Raw genomic sequence first — 12,306 nt, 5'->3', positions numbered from 1 at the left:
ATATTTACAATTGAGGTCAGCTGTCCAATCATATATGAGTCATTCAGGCGCAGGTCGTGCTATATCCTCTCTACCCTTGATAGGGATCCTCAACTCTCAAGGTCCTCAGGGTCTCATCTCCTCCCTCTATACTTAGGGTATGTGCACACGTTGCGGATTTCTTGCAGAAATTTCCTGAAGAAAACCAGAAATTTTCTGCAAGAAATCCGCATTTTTTTTTTCGCGTTTTTTTAGCATTCTGCAAGCGTAATTAGCTTGCAGAATGCTAAAGTTTTCCAAGCGATCTGTAGCATCGCTTGGAAAACTGACTGACAAGTTGGTCACACTTGTCAAACATACTGTTTGACAAGTGTGACCAACTTTTTACTATAGATGCAGCTTATGCAGCATCTATAGTAAAAGATAGAATGTTCAAAAATAATCAAAAAAATAAAAAAATGCTTATACTCACCCAGACATCTCATCAGCGGCGTCCGTTCGTCTTCCTATAGCTGGTCTGTGCGCACAGGACCTTCCGTGACGTCACGGTCACGTGAGCGGTCACATGACCGCTCACGACCAATCACAGGACAGTGACGTCATCGGCAAGGTCCTTCGCCGCACATCAGCTACAGGAACCGAAGCGACAGCATGCAGTGGAGGCGGGAAGACATCGAGGGTGAGTATATCGCTATTTTTTATTTTAATTCTTATTTTTTGACCACTTATATGGTGCCCAGTGCGTGGAGGAGAGTCTCCTCTCCTCCACCCTGGGTACCAACCGCACATAATCTGCTTACTTCCCGCATGGTGTGCACAGCCCCGTGCGGGAAGTAAGCAGATCAATGGACCCCTAGGTGTGCGGAATCCCCTGCAATTCCGCATTTTAATGAACATGTTGCTTTTTTTTCCGCGATGCGATTTTTTCGTGGAAAAAAAGGCTACATTTGCACAAAAAATGCGGAATACACTTAAAATAATGGGAGGCATATGTAAGCGTTTTTTTCGCGTTTTTATCACGTTTTTATAGCGAAAAAACGCGAAAAAAACGCGAAAAATACTTAACGTGTGCACATGGCCTTACTTGCTATCTTCGGGAGCTACACCCACTCTGGATTCTATTAAAAGGAAAATGGGAGGGACTCCTTTCCAATATACAGGAAGAGGATTGGGAGGACGTTCTCGAATCTCCAATTAAAGTATCTCCATCAGTTAATAACAGGATGACCCAGCTATACATAATGCACCAAGCGTACTTAACTCCGGTACGGCTCTTTAAAATGGGTCGATTCCAAATGTCAGAGTGTTTGCGATGTCATTCACTGGACGCAGATTTCATTCACATGATATGGAGCTGTCCTGTCACCTCTCACTATTGGAAGGAGGTGACATCCTTACTGACCCTCACTGTTATCAACCCCTGTTCCCGTTGATCCACTAACTTGTATATTCGGAGTGTGGGAGGAGGAGCATTGGGATCATTACACCGAGATCCTCTTAAGGGAATCCCTTTTCATGGCACGTAAGATATTGGCACTGCGGTGGATGGGGAATTCACGCCCCTCCCTGAGATCTTGGATTGACCTGGTAAACTCGATCATTCCGTATGAACGCACACAATATCAAAATAGGCGGTGTCTGGGAAAATTTGAAAAAATCTGGGGTAGATGGAATTCTTACCATCTAAGTCTGTAGATATAATATGACTGGTTTTGGTACTGGGTAGGGATATCACATGGACGACAGACGCGAGGTAATGCGGCTTATTAGTAGTTAGAGTAGAGATAGATACAATTCAAGATCGACATCTCTATCTGTTACAAATAATCTGGCATCCTCACTTCATAGCTTCAAGAGAATGTTTGTTATAATTGTGACAGTATTCTATTGCATGTTTGCCAATGCATAACTCAGATGTACTGTTCACTATGTTTAAACTTTTGAAAACAAATGTGTATGTAACATAATTTAATTTTGTTATTAATAAACAAATTAAAAAAAAAATTTCTTTGGAATAACTTGGCCACAGCAGCCTTTTATTTTAACACATCAAATAAATAATTACACACAATATATTAACTCTTATACTAGGAGGAGTCCTTGAAGCTACAAAGAATCTGGCGAATACTCCAAAATATAATCGTGAACATAACAGTAACACCGATTTACTCCCAGCCATTACCACCCTGGCTCGGGAGCACCAATAAACTCAAAGGTTTAACTGTTCACGATAAACTACTCGGGGATTCGACCACCCCAGCCAAAAATCCCCTCCACAATTCACCATATGCCAATGGATCCCCCAAACCAATTTCCACCAACTCCAAGGACTCCCCCCAGCCGCCACAACGAGGGCCATTGAACCTCTCAAAGGCCCGAGACTCCACCATACCTAAAAGCTGTAGCCCTTTCAATCCCATCCTGTAGACCCAGAGCCCAAAAATCAGTGCCAACCGCATTCAAATGAACGCCGTCAGCCAACCAATACTCACCTTCCCCTTTTTCTAATTCAAAATGCTGAACGGCTACACCCCCATTCCGTTACACAAAAGACGACACCGCCCTGTTCACCTTTATCCTGGCCTTGTTGATCTTGACACAAGAACGCATATTCCGCCAACGCGTCCGTGGCACAATTTCCCACCAAACAACAGTTAGGCCGGGATACAAAACCCACGAACACAACAAATCCTGCTTAATATCTCTAACCAATTCCCGGAAAGGCCGCACCCCTAAATCATTCCCCCCAGAGTGCAAAACCAAAATATCCGGAGCCCTATCCAAACTCACGCTGTTGTTCACTTCCCGCAATACCCTGCTCCATAGCATTCCCCTAAAACCAAGCCAACATACCACCGCCAATGTTCATTCAAAACCAAGTTGTCTACCCTCGTTCCACATGTCGGCACGCAAAGCTCCCCAATGAATGAACGAATGACCGAAGATCCAAACCAATAACGGCAGAGACCCTGAAACAACAGAAACACAACTCAGAAAAACCTAAAACAAGACATGAAAGCACCAAAAGATCACGAAGAATTACTGTTCCGCGATCACTCGCAGCGGCCTAACGTAACTGCGATACCTATTGGACCGCCACCGACCAATCCACTGAATAACATCCACCCCCAAACCACCCAATGTGGCCCCAGTTCTAAAAGAGTGAGGCGCAAAACACGAATTATTCAGGCCCAGCAATTGAACCGCCTTCTTGAAAACCACCGTAAATTGATACCTGGACAAAAATGTACCGTCGGCATGACACAACAAAGCCCTATCCCGATTAGGCCGCAGCATCCAAAAATTCGCCATACAACTCATCGGACACATGGTCGAACCAGCAATCTTACCCAGAACGACCCTCTTACCTCGACCTTCCTGATCGGTTTTAGACCTACGCAACCAAAACTCAACACAATCGGAAGATAACAGCACATCCTTCGCTAAAATACCCCCCATCATGCTCTTACTGGGAGACACCAGATCCCCCAGCCTCAGCACCCCAAAAAAGCAAACGAAAAACCCAACCTGAAAAAACAGCATTCAAAATCCGATGTACACACAGAAGGCAAGACCCCTCCCAATTGTTCCAACAAGCCAAAAGAAACAGGTTGCCTATTATCCCCGTGACTACATCTCCTGCGAAATCCTTTAACAGCCTGCTTAACCAAAAAGACCTTAGACAAATCTTGCTGCCCTTGTAATTTGAAACCAAAGGCTAAAGATGCCATAATCCGTGACACCTTTGCCACCGACCACCCTTCAGAGGCCCCCATACTCAACCAGGATAGCAACGCACTCACCTGATCCTGCACGCTCGGCCCACACGGCCCTTTTGCCAATATGCCCTTCCAAGATAACCAAACCGCCTGATAAGCCTCCCACATCCTAGGAGCCAGCGATGACCTTATCAATCCCTCAGCGTCTCGAATACCACCTGCCAGAGCTCCACAGGGCATTTCAAGCCGATGACCTCTGCTTCTGGAGCCAAAGACCGGAAACGGTCAAACTGTGAATGAGAAAGAGAGTCAGCAATGGAATTCCGTGAACCCGGCACATGGGATGCCGTCACATGTGCATTCAATGCCAAACATGCCAAAACCAACTGTCTCAGCACACGTACTACTGGAGGTGACGATGCCGTCAGCCCATTGTTTGCGCATACAACACCCATATTGTCACAATTAAAATGCACACGCCTGTCACGAAACTCCTTTTTTCACAAATGGACCCGCCACCAGAATGGGAAAAATCTCTAACAACGCAATATTCCTTACCAAACCTGCAGCGACCCAAGCCTCAGGCCACTTTTCAGCACACCACTGGCCTCAAAAATACGCTCCAAAACCAATCCCACCGGCGGCGTCCGTAAATAACTCCAACATGTCACTGTCAATCACATCCTCCATAATCAAGGAGCGTCAATATAATTTAACAAAAATGTATTCCAGACTGCCAAATCCTCCCGCAGCTCAGCCGACAATCTAATGAAATGATGAGGAGCACGAATTCCAGCCGTAGCACTGGCCAACCTTCTCGAGAAAACTCTACCCATGGGCATAACACGACATGCAAAATTAAGCTTTCTCAACAACGACTGTAATTCCCGCAACGACAATTTCTTCAAGCGACAAGCCCTGGCCACTTCGGCCCGAAGAACCTCCACCTTTTCATCCGGCAACCTAAACTCCCACCGTACCATGTCAATAACAATGCCCAGAAAACAAAGACATGTATCAGGGCCTTCCATCTTACCAGGAGCCAAAGGAACACCGAAAAGATTAGCCACCCACTGAACAGCTTTCAACAACCTGTGACAACGATCAGACCCTGCTGGGCTGCCGCACAAAAAATCATCCAAGTAATGAATGACAGAGTCACAACCAGACACATCCCGAACCACCCATTCCAAAAATAAACTAAAAGCCTCAAATAGAGCGCACGATAGCGAACAACCCATCGGCAAACATCTATCAACAAAGAACCCCCCATTCCAAAAACAACCCAAAAGTCTAACACTGGTTGGGTGGACCAGCAACAAACGAAATGCTGACTCAATATCTGTCTTAGCCAAGTGCGCCCCCCTGCCGGACCTACGAACCCAAGACACAGCTTCATCAAATGACACGTACACCATGGAACAAAGCTCTGGGGCAATACCGTCATTAACGGACAACCCCTGCGGATAGGACAAATGATGAATCAAACTAAATTTTCCCGATTCTTTCTTGGACACTACCCCTAACGGTGAAATCACTAAGTCAGCAAACGGTGGCACCGTGAATGGGCCCGCCATTCGACCCAACGCTACCTCTTTGCCTAATTTTTCCGTCACCACCTCACTGTGCAATACAGCCAAATGCAAATTTTTAACCACATGCGGCACAACAAAATTAGGGGCCGGTATATTGAAACCATCTTGAAAACTTGAAAACAACAATTCCGCCTTTTCCCTATCGGGGTATCTACTTGGATAAGAGGCCATCTTTTCCAACTTCACCAGTGTCACCTCCTTGAGTATTACCGGTCCCTGTCTTAGACTTGGCTTGTTTAAAGCATTTTGCAGCCCCATGAGAGGAGCCACTGCAATGGGAGCAAAGATGCTTAAATTTGCAGTTGGACCCAAATTTGCATTGACCATCATTGAACTACCAGCATAAACCCGGTTTATGCCCTCCTGAATTTTCTCGATTGACCTGAGGAACCTGACCCACTGGGTTGGTTAACCTGACTGGAAGTTCCGGATCTCCCATGAAAGGAATGACCAAACTTATACTGCGCCATAACCCTCCACCATAGCCCAATGTCTTTTTGGTCCCATCTGATAGCAGGCCGAATAGCTTTTCACTGTCTGAATTGTTAATCGTACTGAAGCCACGCCTGCCCCCCATAAACCCGGTGAGCCTCGCCGATGGAGTCCATGTAACAAAATAACCCAGCGCAGTTCTCCGACGCCTTTTCCACAATCACACTGGATAAAATAGCAAACGCTTGAAGTCAATTGGTAAACGTCTGCGGGATCAAACCCACCTCCGCTTCTCTTCATCCTCTTTTTTGCTATCCTCCTTTTTGCCCTTGTCCAAATGAAATTTCTCCAATGGAAGCAACAAAAATATCTCAACGTATTTATCTTTACAAATCTTCTCTTTGACCTCCTTTTTAAGATGGGCCCCCAACAGACCCTCAAAACAGACATAGACCTCACCATGTGCCCTATCATCCAGATGCACCCTGCATTCCTTCTCCTTTTCTGTCTGGACCGAAACGGAAACCGGAGCCGATGGCAGCGCCGCTGTCGCTAAAACACCAACCGGGGGCCTGTAAGGGGCTACCCACGCAGCCAAATGCCTCTGCTTAGTCAAACCTCTATCCAACCTGGCTAACAAGTCCCGCACATTGTCCAACACTTCCCGCACACCCATGCTTTCCACAAAAGCAGACCTGCCAGCCACATTCACACCAGATGCACTACTCCGCGTACCACCAACAACCGGTACGGAAACGTTTTGAGGACATAGACTAGACATGGACACATAGTCACCAGGCTGCGAGGAGGCTGTGACCCCTCCAGCCAGAATACCGGTTTCCTGACGTCCCTGGAGCCCGAAATCCGGACCTGGTGAAACCCGGCGTGGACTGAGGACCTCGGACGGAGGGTCTTGCACTTGAACCACGGTCTCTGAAGAAGGGTCAGCCACTACGCTTCTGACAGGAGTACTTGCCAGCCCAGACGATCCAGCTGCACCCCAACGGTCGCCAACTGCCAGCCCAAGCGATGAGGACGCCCCGCTGCTGGGATTCCCGGGCGCAGGATAACTCCCTGCTATGGGAGAATGGACAGGCCTGGCGCCATCTTGCCCCCAGCCGCACGCTCCATCACCGGTGCTGACTCCCACGCTGCTCCGAGATGAAGAGGCAGGCCGCACGACAGGAACATCACCGCCGCGGCCTCCCAACCTGCTGGGCCCTGTACGCTGCTTAACGTGTGCTGGCTCTGCCCCATTTCTAGCACGCGGCAGAGGCCTAGCAGCCACTGATGGGCCCCACCTGGCTGTTGGATTCCTCCCAGGCCAGGGCCTGCTGGCCCTGGAACTCACCGGCGCCCGGCCTGGAGGGTCCCTAGAGGGGCTCCTGTGCCTGCGGGGGGCCTTGGGAGCCATGTCCGGTGACAACCGCTCAGGGGGCCTGGACTGACGGGAACGCCGCTCCGGCGGTGAAGCAAGCGCTGCTGTCCCCGCGCTTCCTCCGAGGATCCTGGACACCTGCGCTTCCAGCCAGCCATCGGGGTGCAGAGCACCCGCAGCCCTGAGGCCCTCCAAAACCCTGTCCACAGCAGCCATGGTAAGTCGGATGATTCCAGGGGTTCGGAGAGCGGGAACTAGCAGGCCCCACCCCCCAATGTGACCTTTAATACTACCCCCCACAGTAACCCTCCCCTTATTTACCCTATATCCCCAACCTCCAAACCACTGTCATGCTGGTCTCCGCCCAGGCCGTGGTTCGGGGGAGGGGACGGCCTTGCTCTGGCCATTTCTTTTTTTGGCCTTAATATTGTTGTTGTCAGCATGTCCCCCTCGTAAAGAAAGGATCTACTGCAGACAATCTGCAAACTTTATGGGGACCAACCATATGTATTAATGATTGCTCATCTTCACACAGTTTGCATCAGCCTGAGTAAAAGAGCCTTAAATGTGTAAAAATTGATGATTAACCTTCAGAAAAATAATTTTGCCACTGCAAATGGACTTGGGGTGCGTTTACACCGAAAGGTTATCGTGTGTGTATCAGTGCTCTTAAGAATAGTTGATCACATAAGGTACCTTCACACTGAGCGACTTTACAATGAGAATGACAACGATCCGTGATGTTGCAGTGTCCTGGTTAGCGATCTCGTTGTGTTTGACACGCAGCAGCGATCTGGATCCCGCTGTGATATCGCTGGTCGGAGCTAGAAGTCCAGAACTTTATTTGGTCGTCAGGTCGGCGTGTATCGTCGTGTTTGACAGCAAAAGCAACGATGCCAGCAATGTTTTACATGGAGCTAACGACCTGTGAGAACGATAAGTTAGTCACCGTTACGTCACAGGATCGCTCCTGCATCGTTCTGGAGCTGCTGTGTTTGACGTCTCTACAGCGACCTAAGCAGCGACGCTGCAGTGATCGGCTCGTTGTCTATATCGCTGCAGCGTCGCTAAGTGTGACGGTACCTTTAGTGTCGTCTATGGGTCCATGTGAATGGACTCGTAAACATTACATGATGATTACTCAAATAGATAGGTTTCCTTTCATTGCATAACAGGACAAGTCTTCCAGGGTAAGAGACCATCATTGTCACAGCTCTCCACTGTGGCTAATAGATAAGGATCCTGAAGAGAGAACCTCATAGATCTACTTAGAATTTCCTTAAAATGTGCAGGAAAATGGATTTTCTAAACTGAACAACCCCAATAACCCATCATACAGAATCCATGTGGAATAATTACTTAGTCCTGCTGTTTTCTAAGCGGCCACACATATATGCTTAGTCAATCAAAATTCAGCTCTCTTTATATGTTTTTTTTTTACCACATTCAGATCAGTTACTTACTAGTGGAGTGTATTGATGAATAATTCTTTCTAGAGTCAGTGACAAAGCAAAATGACTTTTAACTCCCAGCACTGGATACAGTTTAGAGTTTAACAGTAAAGTTATAATACTTTGCATGCTCAACTATTTAATGAATATTTCTTATGTACGTACCCTAGTCACTTGAATCCTAAAATGGCTATGTCTTCAAAGACACTTGCCTCTCAATATTCAAGTCATGATTTTTAGGCCCAGCAGCAACCCTCATTCTTTGAATTAGCCACAGAAGTAATCCTATCAGGATTGTCAATCAAATTGTAGAAGAGCAAATATATCTCTGACCCAGGTATCGTGTCAATGATAGTGTTCCTTTTAACCTCTCAAATTGCAGCCTAGGTTGCTTACAATTCTTCTGCCTACTGATTTTGACTTGTTTTTCATATGCAATAGAGATGAGCTAAGTCGCTTTATGTGAATAGAATTTACCTTCAATTTACAAAAACAAATTGCGTTTGCTTTGTGCTAATTCAATAAAATGGCAGCCAAATAGCTGCCATTTTGCAGCATTGTAGTGGTTCGAGAAAAGGATTTAAGAAAAAATATGTCACAGCAACACTGTCCAGTCCTGTGCTTTCCAGCCTCTTGTTTCCACCTTCCCCACACTAGGGCGTCTGCCGCTGAGTAGGCCTTGTTCATCACTGTGCATGTGTGACAAAGCTGTGCACCTCATGATGCCGTAGCACACTTTGTGATGTCCCAATGTTACGACTTGCACTGTGATGTCAGAGGCCTATTTAGAGCTGGAAGTCCCAGTGCAGAATGAAGAAGGCCAAAGTGGAGCTTGCACAATGGGCAAAGTTAGAAAGAATGGCCGGTGACACAACCACCGATCTTCCTGCTTCTGGACCCACAGTGTCTTTAGGGACCCCACTCCCTGTCCATGCCATTCTGGACCTTCATACTCTCCATCTGCCTTTGGAGCTGTTTTGTCCATCCTGGACAGCATCCTCCCCTTCCCCTATTGCTCTCCACTTTAAAGTGAGGTTTGATAAAGGCCCATCAAGGGGTCGAAGCTTTACCTCAACACTTTGTTTATTGCTGTGGTGTTCCCTAATAAAAATTACACGTATATGAAGCAATTTAAAATTCAAGCTCTGAGTGCTGTTGTTTCTTCTAACTTGATCCAGTCCAGGTTCAGCCTGCACCAGCTTCACATCCCCAGAGTGCACGCCTCTCCTCTTTGAATCAACAAATAACCTTGACCTTTCCAAAATATCTTCTTGCCCAGAGATTAGCAAATTTGAGTGGAGTTGAATTCTTCTTTAATATTTGAAAAATCTGCATTTGTCAAAATGCGAATTTTTTGTTCTTCATTTCTGCAGGGATTCAGCAAAATGGCATCTGCTAGCTTCTATATTGCTAAACCATAAAGAGCCATAAAAAGGTTAAAAAATATAAAAAATGTATATCTTATTGCTTACCGCAGCCCCTCCGCTCCTCGTCCTCACTCGTCCAGTCATCATCGATTGTTCTTATCCCAACCGCGAATGCTGAATCCCAGTCCTCTAAACCCTAGCCCAGTACTTACGGATTTGGTGTAGCCTGGGACTGTGCTACATATGCATATGTAAGGTCATGGCACACATTGTAACATCAGGATGTCACGCCCGCTTTTGCAGAATTGTCCTGAGCCTGCTACCTTATTTTGTGCCTTTTACTGCCAACTCTGTTGTATGTTGATCTAATGTCCTGTCGCTGATCTATAATTCTGGTGCGATTTCCTGTTGTCAAAACAGGTTTGGTTCAGTCTTATTTCATCCATTCTTGCTCATACATGTTGTCTAGCCTCTCCTTAGCTTTGTTGTTGAGTGACAAGAATATAGTCAGAGAAAAAACACCTTTTGCTCCCATCGTGATGCCCATCATCTACCCATGACAAAAAGCAAAGTCTCTGGGAATGTAGGATATTATAGCTGAAACTGTGGTCTACCAGGACTCTTTCATGATCAAGGACTGAGAAATATAACATTTTTAAATAATTTACATTTGAGACAAAAATGGCAACTGGACTGAATATGATGAATCACCACAAAGCTATTTTACATTTTATCCAGGATGTTTACTGACTCCACCTTTTAATTGTTGCATGAACCCTGCCATTCCTGATGTTAGATTTGTATGACTACAGTTTTGATTATCAATTCTGGTACTCCACCTTGAAAATACTATTTGCAAGCTGCAGGAGTTTTTATTAAAGAATATTCTGTAGACCATTTTGAGGATGAAATTAAATATTAAACTGTACTCCCCAGATTAACACTAAGCCAAATCTGATTGTTACACAGTGGTGTCACACTCCTGTCTGGAGATGCGACTGTGACTTTGACAAGATACTTAAAGACCCGTTTCATTTAAAGAGCACCTTTTACAATATTTTTTATTTTAAACTGTATACATCAATAAAAAAGGTAAAGGGGCTGATTAAAATATGTTGTTGTTTTTTTATTTTTTTCCTCTTTACTGCATTAGAGAGGTATGGGGTTTTTAAGTTTTTATGCAAATTTTCCCTTCAACCAAGGGGGTGTATAGAGATTCTTCTCTGAGGAGTGGTTAGGCTATGTGCCCACGTTCAGAAAGTAAGCAGAATTTTCCTGATAAAATCCGGACTCCCTGTGCAGGAAATCCGCTTGCGTTTTTCTCGCGTTTTTTTCTGCGTTTTTTTTGCGGATTTTTAGCGTTTTTTTTTTACAATTGAACCAATACAATTCTATTGCGGGAAAACTGCGAATTTTCCGCAAAATTAATCAACATGCTGCGTTTTTTTCCACAATGCTTTTCCGCTGCGGAAAAAAACGCAGCATGGGCACAAAAATTGCGGAATATATTAACACGCTAAAAAAACGCTAAAAATCCAGAACGTGGGCACATAGCCTTACTGTTTCCCCTTGAAGGGGTTTCACTCACTCAGCTGCGGTCGAGATAGGCACAGGAAGCAGTTTCAGTAAAACATCCAGGCAGGCTTATTGCAATTTCATAAACCGCTCAGCATAAGCAAACAAAAAGACAGATTTTTTTTTCCAGCACAAAGTGAAAAAACAGAAAGTAAATAGTCAACATAGTATTGCAGGTTCACCCTCTCAGGTCACAGACACTTAATGAGACACTTGGTCTCCATTTTTTTTTGCCATACCATGCCTCCAGGGTGGGATATGTGAGGAGTCAGTCTCACCTATTTCTTTGCTCGAAAAACCCTGCCTTGATAAGCCCTATTAACTCTCCCAGCACTATATGTGACTGAGCCTGCTTTCCCGGGCATACATCACCGAAGCTACCAACCTCGATGATACATAACTCCCATCAAGGACCTGTCCAGCTGCCATCTTACATACCCCACTCTACCCAAAGCCAGGGGACTTGGCATCTTCCACCATCTAACAGTGGACTTTTGAAAGTGCGTCTACATTGCAAAGCAGTTTCCTGGGTCTATGCTCTACATGAAAGCTAAAATCTTGAAGAATCTTAATTCTTCTCACAGTATGTCAGCTTCTGATTGAAATATATTATGGGGTGCTCTTCCCTGTTCCCCTCTTATGATAAGACAGCACCCAGCAGACATCTGACGTGTCCATCTGGACTACAAACTCCTTAGGGAAATTTGGTGCCACCAACACTGGCTGTTTACACAGTTCAGTTCCTGGAAGGCCATCTCAGCTTCTGGAGACCATTTAGCCATTGCAGACTTTGTCCCTTTTAGGAGGTTT

At 45.7% G+C, this 12,306-nt stretch overlaps 1 long non-coding RNA gene across 1 annotated transcript in view; it reads right to left on the bottom strand.

Moving 5' to 3' along the window:
- Positions 1-10,162, bottom strand: part of LOC143809140 (uncharacterized) — a 104,556-nt gene extending 94,394 nt beyond the window's left edge. The window contains exon 1 of the long non-coding RNA XR_013222094.1: positions 10,027-10,162. This is a non-coding gene — a long non-coding RNA (uncharacterized LOC143809140). The remainder of the gene's footprint in view (positions 1-10,026) is intronic.
- Positions 10,163-12,306: the final 2,144 nt, after the last annotated feature.

Source organism: Ranitomeya variabilis, chromosome 2 (genome assembly GCF_051348905.1).
Source record: "Ranitomeya variabilis isolate aRanVar5 chromosome 2, aRanVar5.hap1, whole genome shotgun sequence".
Taxonomy (NCBI): Eukaryota; Metazoa; Chordata; class Amphibia; order Anura; family Dendrobatidae; genus Ranitomeya; species Ranitomeya variabilis.
This window is presented reverse-complemented; position numbering and strand designations above follow the sequence as displayed.